Here is a 24566-nt window from a genome sequence, read left to right as displayed (position 1 = left end):
TCCGGAGGTCGCACCAAAGCCACACTCCATTCCTAAGCACTGGAGTGCAGCTTTGGTGCAGCTTCCGGATTCTTAGGATGCATGCATCATTTAAACAGCATACCTCCAAAGAGACCCGAAGCAGCTTTATTTTGGCAGTCTGTAACAGGCCTATATGTCAGCCACTGAGATGGGATAGGCTATTTATTACTCCACTTTGTTTTTGGAGCTTTTAATTATACACAAAAACAAATGCATTAAATGGCTTAGACCAGCAGTTCTTAACCTGTGGTCCACAGACCCTCAAGGAATACGACATCCTCACAGGATACCTTTACTCTGTGAAGGCTTGAAAAAAATGTTATGAGCTTTTATGGTTAAAATAGGGAGGGAGGAAGGAAGGAAGACAGATGGGCAGATGTTCATACATTGATATTAAAGAATAGGAGTGTTTTATCAGTAGTGGACATCATTTGTGAAAAGGTTCATTACAAAGTGGGACAAAGCTGTTCAAAAGTTATTGGTATGTCTCTCACATGATTCAAAAGTTATTTGAACGACACTTACAAAGACAAAAGATGAACGGACGGACAGATGGACAGTCACACACTGATCAAAAGGAGGAGTAGGCTTCCTCTGGAGGTCATAGGCATTCTCCATACCAAATTTTGTTAAGACATGTCAAGCAGTCCAATATGATGAAGCGACAGACAGACATGTTCAAAAGCTATAGTGGCTTTCCCCTTTAGAGAGCCACTAAAAGGATATGAGGAATGGTATCTTAATTTCTCTTGCTTTTTTGATGTAAAACCTGCCTTTTGTAACATACTGCCTCCAATGAAAACAAACTAAAGTAAAAATAAGTTATTAAAATAACTGTTTTATAGCAAAAAATGTACTTGATACTTCTGCACATGGTGAGAACATGCAAGAGAAAGATGCTGAGTGGCTGAGAGAAAGCATGTGGCACTTCTTGCTACTATTCATACAGCTAAGTGCCACTTTTGCAGCTGCAATGAACTCTAGTGTTGTCCATGTTGTGCTACCACATTCTTTGAACATTTATTGTTTCCCAGATTCTGTAGCTGTGTCAAGAATGTTTTCAAATAAATTCATATATATAAAAGGAAGATTGTGTTTGTGGGAAGAAAGAGTCAAAGTCAGTTAGTGTGAGTGTTCAGAGAGACTTCAGAGTGATAAATATGGATTATTGAAAATGATAGTGTTGTTTTTTTTGGATTACTGTGAATAAAAGTTTTGTTGTCAAGTAAAGTGACTTTTTGATGTTATCACAGTGAATTTCATAACAATACTTTTTGGCTGAGCCTCAGGATGGATTGCTCACTGGATATGAAATGTAAAAGTGCTGATGAGGGAGCATCCTGTTCAAAGCAAAAGAAAGCTTCTTCCAGTCATCTTAAAAAGTGAGGCCATTATAGCAAGGAATATCCGTCAATTGGCTTCATATATAGAAGCCCAGAAGACAAACAACAACCACAGTGTGCATTACGTTACAATGTATTGTCCAACAAGGCCATGGAGGCATCAAAATTGTTAAGGCATCTTCATAGTAAATATAGAGAACATATCACAAAGAGCATTGATTTTTTTCCCCAAAAGGAGTAGGTACTTCAGGAAATAAGAAAATGGCAAAAAGGGCTGCAACTGCTTGCAACAATGAAAATGCAGTGAGGGCTTTATTTGAGGTTTCTCAGCTAATAGCATAAATCAGAAAACTGCAGACAATAGATGAACAACTTATATTACCTGCTCCAAAAATGATGGTTTCTGCATTGATCAATGAGAAAAATGCTAAAGACCTTTCCTTAATAATACCTTTTTCAAATGACACAGTTAAGAAGCGAATAGAAAGTGTGTCATACAATAAGTATAATGAAGAATGGTTAGTGATGGTGAATAATACAAGCTAAAATACTACAGAGCAGTGTAAGTATGAAATCAGAATAATATTGATATTAATGATAATATTAATAATACTGATATTAATAATAGTGTTATGACAAGTATAGAAGTGTATTGGAATTATAAGGATATAAAAATATTGAACAATGATTACAAAGGTACAAATATTGGGGGGGAAAGCGTAACCGAAAGAAATTAGAGTGATGGTGATAAATATAAGAAATTATTTATATATAAAAATAAAAGGAAAATATGATATAGAGAAGTCAAAATATTTGGGGGGGGGGAAAATAGCATTTGAGGTTAGACATTGGAAGGCAGTTGTTTTGATTTAATACATTGTATCTGTATTATGGTTGCAATGTAACTGTGTTTAGATTTGTATGAGATGAAATAAAGATTTTTTTTAAAAAAAAGAAAGTTTGGCAACCAATATTAAGGAACGGTTATTAGAAAGAATTCACATGCCCCTCTGCAACTGGATGGAAACACTGACATAAACAAAGCAGATTAATTGTGCTACATTAGATAAGAGCATGAGAGAAATATTTTTAAAGACATATAATTCATCTACTAAATGGTACATACTACCTCCCAAATGGTACACACTACAGCTTAGGCTGTATTTAACAGCTTAAATGAGAGTATAACATTGCATGGCATGGATTGAAGTGCATTGGAAGTAGCACAGACAGAGGATGAGTATTATCTGAAAAGCCCACTGGACTTGTAGCATGGATTAAGGAAATCATACCAGCAATGACTTGGTATTGTTGCTGCATATTGTGAAGATGCCACATCATTCACTTTACTGTTTTCCACTGATGGTAGCCTAATGGGTTTTGTTCTCCCACCACTGCCACCTATTTGTGACAAGCACTTGTACTTTAAAAAATATTTTCCTTATTAAATTGTTACACTACCACCTAAGTGTGGCAGTCACGTTATTTTTCTAGTGTACGCTAACATATATGTGAAACTAAGGTCCAAAACACACTGCAGAAACAATCCAGTTGAAGACTGCTTTAGCTGCCCTGGTTCAATGTTAAGGAATTCTGGGAGCTGTAGTTTTGTGAGACATTTCTCCTTCTCTGCCAGAGAGCTCTGGCACCACAATAAACTACAATTCCCAGGATTTCCATACCAAATCCTGGGCAATTTTTGAATTGAGCGCAGTCACACTGTGTGAATTGAGGAGTTTATATATTATGTGTGTGTGTGTGTGTGTGTGTATTGAATGTTGGCAGGCCACTGAGGAAGACTGTAGTCAAAATGCGTCTGGCCTTGAGTTTTTATCATTACTATATCATTTTATTTTCTGCATTTGCATAATTTTCAGTGGGGTATTTTTACCCGTTTAGATATTTTACTGGTTTTTTTTCCAGGGTTCAGTTACTCTGGCCTTGAATTTTGAAATTTTTCTTCTCATTATTATATATTTACTCTTTGCATTTGCATACTTTTCAGTGGGGTATTTATACCCTTTTAGAAATGATACTGGCTTTTCTGCTCCAGGGTTTAGTTATTCTCTTATTTCTTTATAAAATTGCCTTTTTGTAATTGGAGGTGGGATACAAATTGTCCGGCCCAATCACATTTTTTGTTAGAACCCTTCGGTTTGGTTTGTTTCAGCTATATATCTTGGGGTTTTTTGGTTGTAGGGACTTCGATTGGTTTGTTTCTGAGAATTCAAACATATTTCCTTGGAAATACATTCTCTTCCAATCATTGTGACTGACCACTGAGTAACCTTCATATGATCATGCTATCATTCTTCACGAAAGTGCAAAACAAAACTCCTACCCACGTTACTCTCCCCGTGGCTTTCATAGGTTCATTTTTATATAAGGCTGACATTACTCTAGCTTAGGGTGCCTCAGAGATTTCACTCAGTGGTTTGTGATCCCCAAACAAGTGTGCAAAAGAGAACAGAAGAGAACACCGTTATTCTTCTCTTAATAAAATGTGTATAAATAATGCAGACTTTTTATGATTCATCAACCCATTTGGAAACGTGCTAGAACAGACATGAATAAAGACACGAGAAACTAACATAGCTCTAAAACAGTCTGTTCCATGTACATGTGTAATTACCATATATATATATATACTTGACTATAAGTTGACCTCTTGCATAAGTCGAAGGCAGGTTTGGGGGGGGGGGCAAAATTATGAATTTCAGTATGACCTACAAAATTCCACTCTTAGGGCTGGATGGATGAGAGAGTAGAGGTAGTTGGTGCCTCAAGGAAAGATTATACTCTTGCCTTTCACCAGGGGATGGTTCCTTCTTTTAAATAAGTTAATATACTGTACCTACATTGACCCATGGATAAATCTACCCAGATTTCTTGAGTCAATTTTTGACCTAAATTTCTAGACTTATACATACAATATATACTCCTCAAAATTGTTGTTTTTATTGATTTCAGAAGGAACTATGATAGCTAATTCATCTCTCGGCACATAGTTGAACTCTGACATTTAATAGCACATGATATGATGATGGCCACCAACTCAGACACTTTAAAAGATTGCTGATGCAGCATAGCTCTTTTATGCTTTTAAACATCGTCAGAGAACACCCACATTTCCTATTTTACCATCACCAGAAAATATTGTAAATAGAGTTCACTCAGTACTCTTGCCTTGCAACCTGCATATATTGAAGTGTAGCTTTAGGGGGGAAAGGATAGCTTACTGAAGAATTTCTCCCACTTTAAAAATACTGAAGTACTTACTTATGCACAGAGAAACCTTTCAACACATCTGTTCAGGAAGTATGTAGTGGAAAATATTCTGAAAGATTTTCACTGTAAAGACTTCCCCATCTCTGACTTACTCAGCCTGATCTGTCCACCTCCCTCCTTCTAAAGTATTACTGTATATGTGTATCTGAATGTATACGCTTATGTATGTGTGCATTTTTTCTTGGATGCCCTTCATGGGTGGAACAGGCATTCTAAAACTATCTTTATGAATTGAATATATCACCATAAAACACAAACCTCTCAAAAGAAACAGAACAAGCATGATCTATGAAAAAAATTACATGGGTCTGATAGCCAATTCCTTTATTTCTAAAATGTGAGCGTGGCTATACACTTGGTAAGCTGGGCATTATAGAAATAGCCCTCTGCCCTATTAATTACCTGGTTGACATTAGAGGTAATAGCAGTGTTCGCTACAAGTTCCTCAAATTACAAAAGTTACCATCTGTTGCCACGGTAACTCTTCCCCTTCTTTCTTTCCCCAGTTTCTATAGTAACATATTACAACAGGTTCCTCTTCACAATGTAGTTCTGATCAGTTTTCAGGTTGTAAAGTATGGCCCTTGCCACTGATAAATATCTATAGGCACAACCCTGGCATTTTCTAGAAATATAAATTGGTCAATAAACCAGATTGTAGTTCTACCGCCACTCCCAGTCCAGTCACTAGATGAAACCCCTCAAAACATAGACACCTTGAGCCATCTATTTAAAAACAATCAAAATTACAAAACAAAATACAGCCTTGTTTTTTCCAAACATCTATTTGCCTACTTTCTATGCTCTTTTTATTTTTTATGGATCACACCAAAGGTCTTATGACAATAGTCTACTTGTGGGGTAAATATCACTTTACAATACAATAAATAAAATTACAGTTCACCTTTTTTCATGAGGGGGATCCATTCCAGATTCCCCCGTGTAAAACAAATACCACCTATGCTCGGGTCCCATTTAAGTGAATGGGGCTTGTGGACATGGTGGCGCAGTAGTGTGCACGCACCACAGGCATGTGCCCCATTCGTCCCTATGGGATGTGCCACCCTTTCTCCCTGCGTGGCTTTCAGCGTATGCTGAAAGCCATGTATGACGTATTTGCATGTGGTTGACTTACTATGAAATATACGTGCATATACTTGTATCAGGAAAATGTAAAAAATGCATATGAATTTTCAAATGGATCTCCCCCCTTTCAATAGCCAGAGGAACTTACTGCTTTGGACTGTATTTAGCACATGTCATCTTCAAAGAAAATGTATTTTTATACATATGGTCAGCTTATATTACTATATATGTGTAAAATATGCATACAAAGAATGGGGGAAAAGAGAAAAGGAAATAAAGAAGGGCGAAGGAGAAGATGAGAAACTCATAGGATATTAACATGGACATGGTGTGTGTGTGTGTGTGTGTATGTGTGTGTACACACACACACACACACACACACACATGTCCATGTTAATATCCTGTGAGTTTCCCCTCTTCTCCCTCACCCTTCTTTATTTCCTTTTCTCTTTTTCCCCATTCTTTATATGCATATTTTAAAAATCTAATGCACACATACACACAGAGCCTTCTTGTTTTCCAGCTAGAAAGCTAGTACATCACTGAGATTTATAACTTAAGCAATGGGAGAAAACACAGTAGAAGTGGTCTCTTCCTTCCCCACCCATCAGCTATGCCCCCTTAATGACATCCTAGAGCTCATAGCTTCTTGTTAGAAGTTCTAGTTGGAAGGCTCTGCTATGCTAATTTGGAATAATTTCCCAGAGAAACTCATTTTCTATTTTGGATTGATTTTCAAAACAACAACAAGAACAACAGAACATATGAAGAACCATGCTGAGTCAGACTTAATTCATCTTCAGTCCAATATTCTAAGTATTTAGGGGTCAAACAATTGTTTATAAGAAAATCACTGAAAAGACACAAGGACTATTGCATCCTTTTCATGCCTTGGAGTGCTGTCAACAAGAAAAACTGACCAAGGCCTACAGGCCAACCACCTTCAGTGAACTGAGACTTTGGTTCATGAAAACTGTGATTCAATAAATGTCATGATGGACCTTTAACATTGTGCTGAATATAATTAGGAACTGGAAATTGCCTTTATAGAACCTGAGATTGTAAGAAAGCCATGGAAAGATATATCAATTCCTAAATGAAGAATGTTTGAAGATAAGACAACACATGCATCATTCTATATTGGAAAAGTCCCTATCCCCATTAAAATTAAAGTGGAAATAGCAGTAAGCATTTATTTAAACTGTCCTTATTTTGCTTTAAAACAATACAAAATCAGGCAATGAGTTGTTAATGGTTTGGGATGATGGTTTTGGTATATTCTTCTTGTTATCTTTCAGGTGTTTCTGTACAATAATGATAAAAGCTAAAAAGCTACCTTCAGAAAGAGGGCAGTTAGGTGATTTAAGTTTAACATGAATTTTTTGAATCTTGAAAGGTGATCACCACTTTTCTTATACTTTACGACAATAGGTAATAGTATCATTTACTGTTTATTTTGTATTAAATAAGGAAGCATTTTTATAATGTCAAAGTAGTATAAAAGGACTTTTGTGACTTTTTAACAGGTCTGTTATTGATTCAAGGTGCTGATATAGTATTTTGTCTGGCTGTATTATAAGCTTTTATTTTTAATTCTTCTCAGCTTGGCCTTTACACACATCCCCCCCCCCTTTTTTTTTTTTTTTTTTTTTTGCAATGCCTTTCATTTTTTAAATCTTTCCTACCATTTCCTTTTTTATCATCTTTTAAAATGATTAAAACAGGAAAAATAATATCTAAGAAAGTACTTTTTCTACTTGGTATTGCGAATTAATTTTAAGGTACAGATATTTATGACTCTGAGATTCTGATATGAAAATTTAAAAGACTGAAAGAAGAAAGACCAAAGAAATAATCAAATATCATATTTTATTCAAAAGATCAATCAATACAGAACCAATTTCTAATTGCCATAAAATTATTAACAGAAAGAACTATATTTGCATAAATAAAACTGTTGAATGATGTTATTTCCTTATAAAATGCTAAAATATGAATATATATGAATGTGCAAGTGAAAATACACACACTAGATAAATAAAATATTTTAATTCATATACTATGTTGAGTAGGAGGGGCACGTTGTCAGCATGTAGATGTAAAGGCAGGTCACAAGGGTAAAAAAATTGAGTACCACTGAACTAATGAAATAGTGAGAAGTAAAAAAAGAAAAAGAAAAAGTTTATGTGGCTCAAAACAAACATTAACTTTTTTGCTGATTTGCACATCATCTGTTGGGGCTGATGTTTCCTGGACCACTCTCAGAAGAAACGAAGGAGCATATCTTTTTGTGCTCTTTGAGATTATCAGATGGGGGAAAGGATGTCTTTGTCCCATCCTTAATGCACAATCGGGAAAAGATTTTCACATGATGTTGTGCAGTGTCCTGTCACTGAACCACATTTGACCGCAATCGTGTGAAAGACTTTCCCATGACAGTCTGCTTATCTCATCATTAAACTTTCACTGAAGTAGAATTGTCCTGTCATTTTGTATTAACAGGAGATGTTGTTAATACAATTCTACTTTAAGGACAGGTTAATGACAGAAGTGTGACATCTCTGAAATGCTTTTGTGTGATCAGAACAAGGATGGGATAAGGACATGAGAGCAATCCACTTCACTCCCGACCCTGTCCCATCTCTTTCTGATAATCTCCTGAGATTGTCTCCTGACCTTTCTTTTATTTAGAGAAAAACCTTAAGATGTTTGGAGATGATTTTTGGCCTTTATTTTTTCCTCTTCTGCTGTATTTCTCCATTAACTCTGTATAAGTTATAGGCTCTCATACTTTTGCTTATTATGAATTCACATGTTTATTGTGAGATTTCTTTTCTTGAAAAGAAGACTCACTGGATATTTTTATGATTTGCCCACCTCCAGCTTTTGTGTCTGTCAAGAGACCCACAACATTTCAAGTCAAGTATATATATCTTTTGTATTTTGATTTCAGAATCTTCCATTTGCAGTCCTGTATGTGCTTTTCCCTGGATATGTTTAGACAAGATTGACTGCAAATGAGATATTTGGACTAGGTTGGACAAAGATGATTTGTTCTTTGTTCTTTTTATCTTTAGAGATTATCATTTTTTTTGTTTTTAGTTTATAGATGTGCATATTATATATTTGATATATTGTCTTAGTCTGTTGTATCTAGTTTTTACAATCTATTAACATATACCTAAAGCTTCCGCTTCTCAGATCGTCTACCTGGAGGATATGTCAGAAGATTTTATTGCAGTTTTGCAGTTTAGGAATTTTTTTTTTAATTTGCTCTCTTTAATATACTTACTTATATTTTAGTCAAAATATAATTGTTTAGGTTATTTCGCTTAAATCATCATCACTATCATCATCATATAACAACAATATTAGTCACTGTTTTATACTTATGTAATGTTTTTCACCCTCTTGTCTATCATTTCAATACATTTTGAAACTCAATACATTTTAAATTTGTTTTAATTTTGGTTGTGGTTCTGGCATTAATGATCACCAGAGCAAACTAAACAGTGAAATAAAGAGAAACCATTTTTCAGGCACCAGGTTTAGAATGAACCAGGCAGCCAGGCACTCAATGTCAGCAGCTTTAAAGGAGTTATTCAAGGTGCTGAAACCTATTCCCAAAACTATTTCAGCACAATGGATCGCTCTTTTAAAGCAGAGGCTAGAACTCAGAGCAGAATCACCATTCTATTGACCTGACAGCAACCAGCCCACACTTTAGCTCATCAAACAGTATTCTCTCAAAATATTCACACATATCCATATCTGCATATTAAAGAAAAGACAAACACAAATGTGTCAGACTCAGATTGTGGTACATTATTAACACCAATTAATCATTGTGGAATTCAAAAACATAGCTGTGTTGATCTGAAAAATCAATATGCCAAGGGGTTTTATGACACCTTTGAGACTGAGAAAATAGACTCAAGTATACGAAAGCTCATGCTACCAGCTTCTTTCTTTCAGTTAGTTTCAAAGGTTGAACAAGACTCTTTGGAATACCAAGTCATCATTTTTGTACTCACTGGAAAAGTATTTTTGTTGCTTTTAAAACTTTCATTTAGTTTGGTTAGAGAAACATTAACACAACAACACAAAATTGTTTAAACAGGCTTAGGATATGAGTTAACAGGGGGTAAAAAGTCTTTTATTGAGTTTAACTAGGAAAGAAATGTCTTATCTAAATCAAATGAGTAGAGTGAGGGTCAGGCTGCCATCACTGATCATGCAGTATATTTCAGGTCAAATATTTCAGAAATATTTCAGGTACCTGAGGATTAAGGTCTGTTGGAGGGGAAATTCTCTCTGTCCTACTAGTGAGGTCAATACACTATCTGACTGTTTTGAGCCTATTATAACGCTACAGTAAATTGCCGTGAGATCTCTTGATTTAGGATGGGGTATAACAATTTAAATAAATAAATAAATAAATAAATTTGCTCACCCCTCTGCTTGAAATTACCACAGTAATGATTAAGATTGTCACTCTTCCTACAAAGGAAAAAAAGTACAGTGACTGCTTGTATATGTATGTTTCTTCAGTGAATTCTATTTAATGCCTCATCGCATTGGCATGACCCTGAAAATAAACAGGTCCAGTTTAAAATTAGTGTGGTGCCAACAAAACAAGGTAATTGTGTACTGCTAGCACAATGGTTTAAATTTATTCTAACAGAGCCCAATCCAGCCGTTTCTTTCTCAGTCCTGCAGCACTAATCCAATAAAAATACCTGAGTTCAAAACAAATGCAATCAGCAGCCAGAAACAGGGCTGATTTACCCATTATTAAGACCTCTTGAGAAATCCAACCATTAGTGCAAAGAAAACTCTTGTTTTCAGCTATATTTTTGTAATTAAAGGGTTATCTTTTTGTCCTTGCCTAGGAAGCAATGTAGGTTTGGTCCATATATATTTGTTGCTGTAGCATGGATTTTATCATGGCAATGGGAGATCATTATGCCATAACTATATATTTTATATTCTTAAAAAAAGCAGCACTCAACAGCTTTAAATATGACAAATGTGTTGCATTTAATTCAGTATCTGACCACAAAGAAACTTTTAATGGATCACGGGAAGGTGGAGCTTCCCCTTTCTATCTAGCTTTTTGCTGGTCAATGACCGAATAAACTTTTACTACTACTATCTAGCTCAGTACTGCTTTACTGCTTAACCCCTTTTCCAAGTCATTGGATACTTATTTGTGCCAAATACTATCTTTCAGGTGGGGTTGGGAGTAATTACACATCAAATTAAGTCTGCAAAGGTATCCTGTAACACCTTTTGACTAATTGAGCAACAGATGTTGTAGCATAAGCTTTTGTAGACTTGGTTGAGTTTCTCAGATGCATGGAGTAGACCAAGGTGTAATCTGCATTACAGAAATAATCTTGTTTGATGCCACTTCAACTGCCATGGCTCAATGCTATGGAGTTCTGAGATTTGTAGTTTTGTGAGTTATTTAGCCTGCCTTGTCAGAAAGCTCTGATACCACAACAAACTATAAATCCCAGGGTTTCATAGAATGTAGCCATGACAGTTAAAGTGGTATCACACTGCATTATATCTGCAGTGCATATTAGACTCTACAACTTATGCTACACATCTTTTTCTCAGTCTCCTTTCAAAGACTCCTTTGCTTACTGATATTCCATACTAACATGATTATGTCTCTTAATTCTACAATGAATTAAGTTATAGTTCAAAGGAACAGCCACTCCCCCCCCCCCGTACAACAATCCTCCTTTATGATACTGTGTGTATTCATTTTGCTGTTACCCGCCTTGATCCTCAAAGTGGAAGAGGCGGGATATAAATAAATATTTTTTATTATTATTTATTATTCAACAATGAAAAAATAATAAGATTAATTTAAACAGACTAAAAACATGTCAAGCAATTTAAGATTTAAAACAGCATAGTTTAAAACTGGTTAAAACAGTGTGAAACAATTTAAAACCATACACTTATCCAGATTTGGTCAAAAACAAATTAGGCCCTAATGACTTTAGTAAAAAGCCATGTTTTTATTTGGTGCCAGAAAGATAGCAGTGTTAGCACAAGGTGGGCCTCTAAAGGGAGAATGTCCCACAATTGGGGTGCTGTGGTAGAAAAGGCAATTTCCCACTTCTTTCCACAGTATTTTGCCTCCATGGGGAGACACATCTGGGATGTTCTTCATTTCCGTAAACCTGTTATTGAATGTACAGTCAACTCTCCACATTTGTGGATTTGATTACTATATATTCTCTAGGAATCTCTAGGTCCCCCAGTGTGACTCGATGGTCAACGTTCATCAGAAGTCATTGTGGAGGATCTAGAGGTTCTTACAGATAACAATTTTCCTAATTTGTCCCCTTCAACTTGCCAGCTCTATATGTTGTACTGATGTCTTGTAAAAACATTCAGCTCACCTTCCTTCATGAGAGGAAGTAGTTGTTTGTGGAGCATTCACTGAGACTGGGCCAATCACTTTTTCATCAGACTAATTATTTGGGGAATATTTTTCTCTTATCGTATTAAAAAAAAGTCCTTAGTCCATGGATGGCTTCCATTTGGCAGGAAGCATGCACTAGCAATTGACAGTTCAATCTTCCATACAGACAAAAACACAACTAGCAAGCCAAATTATCATGATGAATAACCAATGACCAATGATTAAAGTACGGTATTAGTTGTAACAAATACAGGGAATTCTGGAAATATTTTGCATTATTACAACTCTGCAACAGTAACTCAGCTTCTTTGGAGGACTTGAATATTAAACTATCTAGTCACAGCTGAAATTTATCTTGTGATAAGTCCATACAGTTGGCTGTTATATGAAGAACAGCTAAGGAGGGAGTTGTAAGTAGGAAACCCCAAGAAAGGGGGCTTTAGTCGAAGACACTAAGAATTAAATGGGAAAGTAAGAATGTGATAAGAGATGGGAGGGGGATCGATTGATGAAGGCCATCAAAGAGAATCAAATTTAGCTCAGATCCACTCAGTGGGAGAGTTACATTTCACTGGTTCTTTTTTCCAGCTCATTGTCAGCTAGATAACTTCACAGCTGAGGATTTGCTCTTGGCTACCTCAAATTATTCAGCAATCTGAGTAAATGTTTATTTAAATTAAAATAGTTACAAGAAACCATGGATAAAAATGCCTCTAATTGGGATTCTACAAGGCCTACCCATTAGATTACCGTAGTCAGTAGCCTGACTTGAGTCAAATCAGAAAATCATCTAGTCTCAAAAGTTACTTTAACAATGTATGTATTTACAGTTATAGTTCCAAGAACTACCCAAATAGCCACGATAATTTAGAAAAAAACATCATTTCTCAAAGACAGCCAAACAGTTACTTTTATTTATTTTTTAAAACCAGTATTATTTGCTGCTGGCCTGTGGTACAAAATACATTGTCTGATCATGCAGCTTATCCTTCACCTCAGCATTGGGGATGCTGGAGAAATCTGCCATGGTAGCCATGACTACTAGATTTTTCTTGTTCCAAGGGATGTCAGCCTCATAATACTGACTGCTTTGACTCACTGGAATCATGTGTGCAGTGGCCTCAGAATTTATGAAGATATTTACATACATACCTGAAAGTACTGGATGTTATGGAGATACAAATAAAAGAGAAAAATCATGTTCTCATGTGTGAAAAATGTGTACAAGTGGCTTTGTATTAAAGTACTTTGTAGAAAAATGCATATTATTTGTATATATTTTGCCATTCAAACTCCACTAGTGTGAAAAAAAAATCCAAAAGAAATACTCTGCAAATGACAAAGTAAACAAGAGCACCTGATCTGCTGAAACACATGCGGGGTGACTATGGGCCCGTACAGACAGGCCAAAATAAAGCTGCTTTGGGTCTCTTTGGAGGTATGCTATTTAAATGATGCATGTGCCCAAAGAGACCAGAAGCCAAGCCAAAGCCACATTCCAGTCCTAAGGACGGAAGCGCAGCTTTGGCGCATCTTCTGGCCTCTTACCATGCATCTGTCATTTAAACAGCATACCTCCAAAGTGACCCGAAGCAGCTTTATTTTGGCCTGTCTGTATGGGCCCTATGCTTGTTTCGTACCTCAGTCACTATTCAGAAACTACTGCATGAACAGGAGGTGCATCTAAACCTGTGATAGTCTGAATATGTGTGTGGAGACAACAGGCAGATTAGAACCTTGGCAGTAGACAATGAGAGTAAAGTTAGGAAAAGGTGGAGGCTGCTCCCAGAAGTGAGTATATAAATGGGAGGAGCTGGTTTGAAAGTGGTTGATGTTTATTGCGCTCAGAGGGGTGAGGAGCAGTTGAGGCTAGGTTAGGCTGCTGTGAGGGGCAGTTAGAAAGCATTTAGGTACCCAAGAAAGGGACGAAGAGTGTCCTTAAATATATTTTTGTAGTGTCCTGTGGGAGACATAGTGTTTGGTGACTGGTTGAATCACAGGTAACCAGAAAGTTTATTAGATATAAAAGTTTAATAAAGGTTCTGTGAGAACTTAGTCTGTAAGGAAACACATATAATGCTATGAAGAAACAATTACAAAGACAAGCTAAAAAAACCGTTAAACTGCGTAACTAATAAAGTATTTATACACCATAGCCATTGTGAACAGCATCCACTAAAAGAGATACTGTATTCAGCCTGACTTGCAAATACATTTCTTACTTTGGTTTAACAAGTAGCTGTCTGAAGTGATTTGAAAAACACATTAAAAACACTACCCACATCGAGAAAAGTATTTTTGGTTTGGGACACATTAGATAGTGAGTGTGTGGCCGTCATAGAATAATTGATGCCAAGCTGGAGGGAAAAAATGAAACCCAGAGGCATCTAAAGAGAGTTATCGTGCAGGAGATACTTAGATCCTCAGTTCAAGTCTCAGCAAAGAATTGGTGGGATAGTGGCCATCATCTTCACATAACTGGTGGCAGCAGTGGGATCAAAAAACCCATTGGGCTGCCATTCAAGAAAGTAGTGGGGTGGGTGAACATCACATTCACATAATTGGCGGCAGTGGTGGGATCAAAAAGACCCATTGGGTTGTTATCAGAGAAAGTAGTTGGGTGAATCTCATCTTCACAATGTGATAATTCCATTTAGTGAAGCCTCCATCCCATCACTATAGAAGTAATTTAAAAGATACAGTTACATAACAAAAATAGTGGTGTTCTTCCTTGTTAAGCTATGATCATGATATCACTTATTCATACGGGTATAATAATAATACTGTTTATTTATAGCCCGTTTTTCCAAAAGAGATCAAAGCAGGTTACAACAAGAGCACAAAACAATGTACAATTTACAACAGTATCCACATCATAAAAACACACGAAACTACACCAAATTTAAAACACGATTTAAAAACACGATAAAAAAATTGCAAACATTAAAAACCATAACAAAAACTAGCTTAAAAGTGCCAGTATAATGGGGGGAGAACAGATGTCACAACGCATGGAAGAGGTAGGTCTTCAGCTTCTTCCTAAACAGGTCAAGGGAGGTAGCCGAGCGGAGCTCGCCGGGAAGAGAGTTCCAAAACTGCGGGGCCGAGATGGAAAATGCCCTCTGTGCAGCCAAGATGTACTTCGTATTAGGAACCCTCAACAATTGCTTCCTGGCCGATCTGAGAGTGCGGGGCGGATTATATGGGGAGAGGCAGTCCTCCAAGTACTCTGGGCCCAAGCCATTTAGGGCTTTATAGGTAATAACCAACACCTTGTATTGGGCCCAGAAGCGAATGGGCAGCCAATGAAGATCTCGCAGAATGGGTGTTATGTGGCTAGTCCTGGGGCATCCAGTGACTAACCTAGCTGCCATATTCTGCACTAATTGAAGCTTCCGGGTTTGGTACAAGGGTTGCCCCATGTAGAGTGCATTACAGAAATCCAACCGAGAGGTTACCAGAGCACGTAACACCATTTCAAGGTCCTCCCGGCCCAGGAAGGGTTGCAGCTGGCGTATCAGCAGAAGCTGATAACAAGTGCTCCTGACTATTGCATCCACCTGAGATGTAAGGTGGAGTGACGAGTCCAGAAGCACCCCCAGACTGCGAACTGAGTCCTTCAGGGGGAGCGTGACCCCATTCAGGACAGGTGGACAAATTTCCATCCCCGGGCCAGGTGAGCCTATCACAAGTACTTCCGTTTTCTCTGGATTCAATCTGAGTCTGTTTTCCCTCATCCAGCCCATTACTGACTCCAGACAGGCATCTAGAGGAGAGATGCCATCCCTGGTCACTGCAGCAGTCGGAGACATAGAGAAACATATTTGGGTGTCATCAGCGTACTGATAACACTGTGCCCCATGTCTCCGGATGATCTCTCCAAGCTGTTTCATGTAAATGTTAAAGAGCATGGGGGACAGAATGGATCCTTGAGGGACACCAGATGTAAATGCCCTCTTATCAGAGCACATGTCCCCCAGCTGCACCATCTGGATTCTGCCCGAGAGGTAGGACCAGAACCACTGGAGCACAGTGCCCCCGATACCTAACTCCTTCAGGATATCATGGTCAATGGTATCGAAAGCCGCTGAGACATCCAAGAGCACTAACAGGGACACGCTACCCCTGTCCATGCCCAGACGGAGATCATCGACCAGGGCGACCATGGCAGTCTCAACTCCATAGCCCGCCCGGAAGCCAGTTTGAAATGGCTCTAGAAAATCCGTATCATCCAAGACAGCTTGAAGTTGGAAAGCAACCGCCCTCTCGATCACCTTCCCCAAAAAAGGCAGCAGCGAAACAGGCCGATAATTACTTCGTATCAGGGGGTCTAGGGAGGGCTTTTTTAACAGCGGTTTTACAGTGGCCAATTTCAAGCTGGATGGAAATCGCCCTTCCCTAAAGGATGAATTAATTATGCGGCGTAACATAATAGTTACAGCCGTCCCCCCCCCCCTGAGCTGCTAACCATGAGGGACAGGGATCGAGAGAGCACGTTGTCTTCCTAACACTTTGAAGAATCTTGTCCACTTCCTCAGTACTCACAGACTCAAAATGATCCAGTACAACAGAGTCCACGGAAGCTCTGGAGACATCTACTCTGGATCCTGAACTAAAACTGGCATCGAGATCAGCCCTTATCCGAGAGATTTTAATAATAATAATAATTTGTTTTATTTATATATCGCTATTCCAAAGATCATAGCGGTGAACAGCAAGTAAGCTAATTAGCAAGTAAGCTTATTTGCCCCCAACAGTCTGGGTACTCATTTTAGTGACCTCGGAAGGATGCAAGCCTGAGTCGAGCTTGGGCCCTTTTGCTGGTCTTGAACTCGCAACCTTGTGGTTTCGTGTGAATGGCTGCAGTACAGGCATTTACCCACTGTGCCACCAGGGCTCCATATGCGCCACGAGGGCTCCATAATCCATGAAGAAGTTGTTAAACTTGTCCGCGAAGAAGTTGTTAAACTCGTCACAGCAGGCCTTGGATGGTTCCAAAATAGGGTTCAGGGAGGGGGGCTACTGAGTAAGCTCCCTCACTACCCTGAACAGCTCTGACGGATGCGACTCCGCGGACGCAATACGTGCAGCATAGAACGACTGCTTTGCCGCACTTATTGCCACTCCGTAGGCCTTCAAATGAGAGTCTAGGAGTGCCTTGTCAGCTAAGTGATGGTGTCTTCGCCAGTTGCGCTCTAGTTGTTGCAGTACCCGCTTCCTTTCCCTGAGGTCTTCCGTGTACCAGGGCTGTTTTTTGGAAGCAGGCCTGAAAGGACACTTGGGAGCGATACTGTGTATAGCCCTGGAGAGATCTATATCCCAGGTGTTAGTCAAGGCATCAACAGAATCGCCGTCAGTTCCAACCATATACCGCTCTAGGGCTTCTTGGAACATTTTGGGTTCCATCAGCCTTTGAGGGTGGACCATCCTAATAGGTCCGCCACCCCCGGGAGGGATCTGGGTAGATGCCTTGAATTTAACCTCGACCAGGAAATGGTCCGTCCATGACAAGGCAGAGATAGCAGTTACCTCTGCCCACGGAGTCTCCATGTCCGTACAAAAGACCATATCAAGCGTATTACCAGCAGAATGCGTGGGCTCTGAGACCAATTGGGACAGGCCCATGGCAGTCATGGTAGCCATGAATTCCCGAGCTGCACCAGTTGGACCATGGCTGGCCTCGAAGGGGATGTTGAGGTCCCCCAGGACAAGAAGCTAGGGGACTCCAACACCAGCTCCGAGACCAGCTGTGTCAGCTCGGCCAGGGAGTCTGTTAGCGCACGGGGTGGCCGGTAGACCAACAGAATCCCTAAACTGTCCCTGGCCTTCAGGGTCAGGTAAATACATTCGATATGGTCAGTTTGTCGGACATGGTTCCTGGTTAAGGGAACGGTGTTCTTATGGATCAAGGCAACACCCCCCCCCCCGCCCACCTAACCTGGTCTGGTCCTTAACTGAGTACCCGGCAAGAAGGGCCTGTGCCCACACTGCTTCGCTCTCAGGACCAAGCCAGGTCTCAGTGATGCAAGCCAGGTCACAGCTCTTATCCTCCAACAGATCGTAGATAATGTGGGACTTATTCCTTACAGACCTAGCATTGCACAGGAGCAGAGACAGGGTTTGTGGTACAGTTGGACTGACCCTCAGATCTCTTTGGTTAGGAGAGTGGATGGAAGGAGAGATAGATATTATGCATTGATCTCGCCTTCCCTTTCAATATGACTCCACTCTCCTACCGCTATATCTCCCCCTGCCCCACACTACTCCAATGGGAGCCCCGCTCACACCAACACAATCACCCCTTACCTCCCCAAGCTGTACACTCCCCGTGTCCATAATCTCTCCCCTCAACAAAGCAACAATGCAGCAGAGAAAGAATACAGCACAAATCATTCCTCTGCTGCAACCAAGCTAGGTCTTCCCAGGGGCCTTGGGAGTTGGAGTTCTTAAGTATAGTCCTACAAGTAATATTATTTGCAACTAGGGATTTCCAGGTTCTGGTATCTTGTATGAATTTATGCATTTACCTGCTTTCAGTCACCACCAGGTATATATGAAACCAAGTAGTAAAGTTTTCATACCTTTTGATCTCTGCCAACCTTAGTGATAAAAGATTTAGGTATAACTTGGACAAAATATAAGTCATCTTCACCTGAATCAATAAGCATTAGAATATCAAGTAAGTTCTTAATTGTCCTGAAAAGCTATTTTTATAGATATTTGTGGATGTTAATTTCTTAATTTCTGAACCAGAGGTGGGAAACTGTGGCAGGTCCAGGGGATCATTTTATGCTTTGGGATCCATGGGGGTGGGAGTGGAGACTAATGGACTTCCAAGCAATAAAACTAAAAAATCCAAACTGGTGGTAAGCCCACTCTGGTTTTCAATAAAGGGTCTTTTTTGACATTAAATAGCACAGGGAATCTTTGAAACTTATTCAAAAGGAAAATTTGTTCCTGGAGGCTTCAAGAGGCAGGAATTCATCCCCTTTTTAGGTATCCCTAAAAGGTCACTCTGGGTATTCTGAAGCTGTTAAGGGCCACAAAAATCCTATGGGGAAAACACATGTGGCCCCAGGCCTCATTGTGCCAACCTCTTAACTGAACTAATTATAACCCCGATCTGTTTGGGTTGAGTGTAGTCTTCAAAACTTAGCTCAATTTTTAAGAAATTTAGATTGATTGCCAACCTGAGTGGAACCTCTCTCTCTCTCTCTCTCTCTCTCTCACACACACACACACACACACACACACATACATATTTAAGGAATGCATGAGTGGATATGCACAATGAGTCCAGGAAACCATGCAGCCAGCATCAGAATACCCCCAGCTGAATGAGTGGGGGGAAAACCCACAAAAACTGAGAAACCCCAATTTTGTTGATATCTCTACAGAAAAGTGCTACAGGCAAGAATTGTGTGAATGTGCAAGATAATGATGAGCACAGCCAGAAAAGGATTTTGAAATTTGGGGCATAGCATTAGTGAATGTGTGTGCCTGTTTTATGAAAGGATCTTAAATAGGAGTTCAAAGAATATTCCCCCCCTCCCCCAATGACATTGACTCAGTGGCGCCTGGTGGATTCCATGTCAGGGGTGCAATGTATCCACTCTGAGATTTGTTGTAGATTTCAAAGGAGGTATCCAAAGTGCTGAGATATGATTAACTCCTCTACAGTCTGTCATAACACCAAACACTATATGGAAGGCACTAGCCATCACTGCATTGAACTCCAGTATGATACGAGTAGTAATTCATCAACATTGGGAAGGCCAGAAGTTTCCCACTTCTTCTATAAGGGAGTGTAAGGGAGCATAAAGACAATTAAACACAGAGTGGTTTACAAATTGACATCATTCTGTTTGTATTACAGAGAATTCCAGCAGTACTAAATGCAAGTTGTCTGGCAAACGTACCAAAAAAGTGCAGCAGAATGTTCTTCTGCTTCCAAGATGACAGTTGAAAATGCTGAAATGCCTCTAGCTAATAACAGTTTGAAAACTAGGGTTGGCCTTTCCCCCTTCTACTTTGAGAGTCAAGATAGGACTACCAATATGGTTTCTTATGAAAGGAGGTAGGTGGTTTACAATTCTGTGAAAATTTCTTTTCTCTCTCCCCCCTGCCTTACTTCTAGCTTTGATACGAATTAAAACTGGACTTCAAATGTTACCTTTTTAGATTGTAACTCCCAGAACCTCCAGCTTGCCTGGCCAGCTGAGTGATACTGGGAGTGCCATCCAATGTGCTGAAATTAACCCCCCCCCCATAGTTTCATCAACACCTGGGATAGCTTCTTTGAAGTTCCTGGAAGGTATTCACTTCCTCAATGATATAGAAACTCCAGTCACCAGTTAAGCAACTAGGAGTGGTTTTAACAAATGTTTAAACAAAAAAGATTTGGAGCATTAAAAAAAACAACTAACCCTTATTCCCATGCATTACATCAGTGATTGTCAAACGTTGGTCCTTCAAATGTTTTGGAGTTTGGTCAAGCTGGCTGGGGCTTCTAGGAGTTGGAAGTCCAAAACACCTGGAGAACCAAAGTCTGGGAACCAACGCAATACATCTATAATTATTCCCTCCCCCCTGCATTGTTTGTCACCTCTCCTGGCATATTAATTTACTTTCACCTTATATTGCATTTTAAGGTTTTATCTTAACCCCTCCCCCCTCATCAATTCAGAAAATCACCTGTCCTATGCTCTAGTCAGCAAGTGGCCCAGGAAGCAAGTGGCTGGAGTACATCAACTGCTAGCTCATTAATCCAATCCAGATGAGTCATAGGATAGCCAAACAAGATGAAGGGATAAGAAGTGGTCATCAGCCGGTCAAGAAATTGTTACAGCATCAGTAGACCCAAAGAAGTTAGCAAGGAATAAACAGAATAATCAAAATGTAGCTAGTCCAAGGTCAAGAAAGTGCAAGTACCAAATAGTGCTGCCAATCACCTAGCTAAGACAGCTGCAAGCAACAGAGTAGCTGGTAAACTTCTGGGAGATTTATAGGTAGCTGTTTTCAGACAACGAGTGCTTAATTAATCAGAATCACCTATTTCATAGCACAATATCTCAATCTCTTACATCTATAAAGAAAGGATGGTGGCATGCCTTTAGCACCTTCAGTGTCTACAACCTACTACTGGGGAGCAGGGCTCCTCGCTGCCTTAGCCTCAGCTCCCCAGACTCAGAGAAGCCACCATCAAATCAAGCTGTAAATTCCTGGTAATCGCACTCTTTGTCTCAATCATCAAACTCCAGAGGATGGGTTATGACATTGCGCAACAAAAAAATGGATTACTAGACCCAGCGTCCTAGTATATGCAAACGAATCCAGACTTCACATATTTTCCAATGTTTGCTTTCAAGAAAAGAATCTCAGTGTTTTGGGTACAGCAAATGGCTGGCTTCAGTATGGCTGGCTATATGGTGTGTGTGTGTTTAACACATTGTCTTGTGCTTCTTTGTCATTTCTCACAGATGATAGGCAAAAGCCATCATCTGTATTTTTGAAGATGTTCTTTCAGCTCCTTTCACATTCATTCTCCACTGCACTCATTGTGGCTTCTTTGGTAATCTATTTCATGCAGGCTTTATTCCATACACAAGAAAGTCTGAAACTATTCCTTGATTCATATTACATCTTCTTATTTTCCAGCCAGTTACCCCATCTTACTGATTCAGTGCACTCACCTTGTCTTTGTCCTATGAATTCTTTACAGCCATTCCAGACAACATTTAAAACCAGTGGCTTCCAAAATTGTCAGAGACACAACCTTTAAAGGCTATACCTTCCAATATTTCACAGATGAAAATATGTAGAGGCACTTCTGCTTGTAACAGTATGTTACGTTTAAAAAGCCATTGAAATCCTGCTGTTCTTTTGAGAGGCTCAGGTCACAACACATTGCTCTCTTCCATCCTCACCAACATTTTACCTTCATGACAAACCAGTGACTGCTGGCATAAAGTCACCCTGTGAGCTGCATGGTTCAGTGGGTATTTGAATGCTTATCTCCCAGAACTAAATTCATCCCTGTAGCAACTACACTATTGACCCTGCTCATCCACTAACAATCTCTGCTAGTACCTGTGGTCAGTACTCTCCTACCTCTGCTACAGAAGGCTCTCTTCTGCATGCTTTATGTTGTTGTAAAACACATATTTATACAACCAGCCTTGTGAAGCAGGGAAGGGTATGACATATCCTTTGTTAAATATTTTTTTATTTCAGTGTTTTTATTCCACTCTGTCTCAACAACAAAAAATAGGCAGCTTACAAGGAAAACTAAAACAAGTTAAAATAGTTTACCATGATAAAAAAAAATTAAATAGACTAAGAACACATTGACAACAAATGTGGTATAATGATATGAGTATTGGACTACAACTCTGGAGACCAGGTTCGAATCCCAACTCAGCCATGGAAACCCATGGGTGATCATGGGCAAGTCACACTCCCTCAGCCTCAGAGGAAGGCAAAGACAAACCACCTTTGAACAAATCTTGCCAAGAAAACCCTGTGATAGCATCACATTAGGGTCTCCATAAGCTGCAAGTGACTTGAAGGCACACACCAACAAAGAACACATTAAATATAATAAACAAGACTGACTTAAACATTAAAACAGTTTTAAACTATGTACTTTAGTATTTGAGATAAATCAGTGAGGTCCAAAGGCTTTGATGCTAATTGGACTACCAAGGTGGCTATAGCTGATAAGTCACTTTCCCATGTCCCCATAGAGTGTACTGGCCTCACTTGTGGAACACAGAAGAGTCCCTCTCCCGGCAGACCTGAATTCTCAGGCAGTCACATATACTGCATTTTGCGCTAGGTGCAATTTCTCAGTTATCTTCAAGGGCACCTCCAAGTAAAGTACACGACTATGGACTATTGTTGCTAAGTAATCTCTGTCCAGGACAGGCCATAGTTGATACACCACTCTCAGCCACAGAGTCCCACCCTGCAGTGATTAATCCCAAGCTATTAATGTGCTTCTTTTGGGGAGTACAACCTCATCCAGGAAAGGTTGCTCACCTAATTTCAAGATGGGAGAACCACCAATTCATAGTGCAGATGGTGCACTGGACACTTGCCTAGACTCTTACCTAGACTGTGATAAGTGTCGTGTCAAACTCTGAGAGAATGCAAACAAAGTACCTGGCAAACATTTCACAGCAGGTGGGTATTGGTTTCATTTCTGATCACTCCTGACCTGTACCCAAAAAGGTTTCTCACACTTGGAAAAATTTTCCTGGGTGGGAAGTTGAGGAAGGAATCCTACTAGCATAATATGATTTTTTTTTTGCCTGCCTCACTGTTGCATAATAGGCAAACAGGTTTACTGATTTCCACTTACATTCCTTCTGAAACCTACACCACCTGGACTCTAGCCATCATCCATCCCGTTTCATTGCCTGCAGGTCTTCTGTAAACCAAAGTGAATTGCCGGCCCCACAGCACTGTGATTGTATTGATGGCCCCATCCATCTCACATTCCATAGTGAGACCAAGGCCTTGAACAAATTGGCAGCCTGGTCAGCTGGACAATACCACAGTGCATTCAAAAAATCCTTCAGGTTCTATAGATCTTCAGGGCTGATGAAGATGTCAATAGCTCTCCACCCTTGCTGAGAGGATCTACTACACCAAACTAAACTTTACAAGGGAAACATTTTACCAGGGCAGTGAAACACAATGCAGTGTTTCACAGTGTTGTTGAAACATCCCTAAAATCAGATCATCCTTCATTTGTTCAGCAGCAAAATTCAGATCCAGGATATATCCAGCTTCATGCATTGGACCTTGCTAGACAGTCCAAAGGTTGTCATGAAGTCCTAAACCAGCCATGCCAAGACAGCTTTGGCATAGACATTGAAGTCTCCCAAACTCACAGTCCTAACATTCTTCAACACCCTTTGAGATGACCCCAGACATCTCAGGCAAAGAGATATCTGGACAGCAGGGTGGGCAGTACAGCTCAGTGTTCAGAGACAAGAGTGTTCTGTCTCTTTGGCCTAGTACAAGCTCTCACAATTGGCCCCTGGGTAGATGGGTTTCCCTTTAGGGTAGGTAGAATTCTTATGGATGACGGTAATTCCTTCCCTTCCCCAGCCCTCTAACCTAGGTTTTTGCTGCACTGAATATCTGGGTGGACAAAGCTGGGAGAGATCAATTCCACCAACCTATCCATACCAATCTCTGTAGTACACACCAAGGTGGTCCTGTCATCCACAACCACGTCTTGAACTGTGTATTTTTAAGAGACTGATCTGGCATTCAGGGGCAGCAACAACAGGAGAGAGGGTGCACTGACATAGCACCTGAATCTTGAGGGATGGGAGAGGACTAAAACATGGGATAGATCTCAAGTATGTATC

At 39.6% G+C, this 24566-nt stretch overlaps 1 protein-coding gene across 3 annotated transcripts in view; it reads right to left on the bottom strand.

Annotated features, from left to right (window-relative positions):
* The window catches only part of LOC149319336 (gamma-aminobutyric acid receptor subunit gamma-3-like), a 490924-nt gene that overhangs the window by 248972 nt on the left and 217386 nt on the right, over positions 1-24566 (bottom strand). The gene's annotated exons all lie outside the window — the stretch shown is intronic.

Source organism: Sceloporus occidentalis, unplaced genomic scaffold (genome assembly GCF_023333645.1).
Source record: "Sceloporus occidentalis isolate IW3139 unplaced genomic scaffold, rSceOcc1.0.p SCAF_2, whole genome shotgun sequence".
Taxonomy (NCBI): domain Eukaryota; kingdom Metazoa; phylum Chordata; class Lepidosauria; order Squamata; family Phrynosomatidae; genus Sceloporus; species Sceloporus occidentalis.
This window is presented reverse-complemented; position numbering and strand designations above follow the sequence as displayed.